Here is a 630-nt window from a genome sequence, read left to right on the forward strand (position 1 = left end):
TTTTCATTTAAACTTTCTTTATTTTCAGCTTTAAATGTGCTTCATTTCAAAGCGGATCTCATTTCACAGCATTATAAACACTATTTGTACTCTAGCATTCTGTCACAGTTTGCATAGTCATTGGTTGCAATTATAGAACCATGTATTACTGTACATGTTTTCTCTATTTCCAAATTTTAAGCTGTACCAAGCAGGAATGTGTCCACGGGTCAGTTGTCCAATTTCTCAAAAAAGGAACAAGTTACAAATCACCTAATTCACTTCACACATTCTCCGTTTAGTCCTTATTCCACATGTAAAAAAAGTAGAGCCCTGTGGCAGACTAAGCAGATTTTAGACTTTTTATACTTTATTTATTTTTTTGATGGCAGTGCCTTCTTTGGAGTTAAACTTATCAAAGTAAAATTATGTTTATTGTGTGTCTGTGTAGATATTTTTTCATGCAAGTTCTAGTTTTGGCTGTTAGCAAAGTATTGTTAGTACCAACAATTAAAACTTACTAATTTTTCTGTTTTATTTATGTTTTCTTTGAACTTCAGTATGCCTTGGTTTAGGCAGAGAAAGACAAACCAAGAGGTAAATGTTCTCTAAATGTTCAAGTGTTCAAGTTCAATTTTATTACAGCCAATT

Source organism: Garra rufa, chromosome 20, assembly GCF_049309525.1.
Source record: "Garra rufa chromosome 20, GarRuf1.0, whole genome shotgun sequence".
NCBI classification, from domain to species: Eukaryota; Metazoa; Chordata; class Actinopteri; order Cypriniformes; family Cyprinidae; genus Garra; species Garra rufa.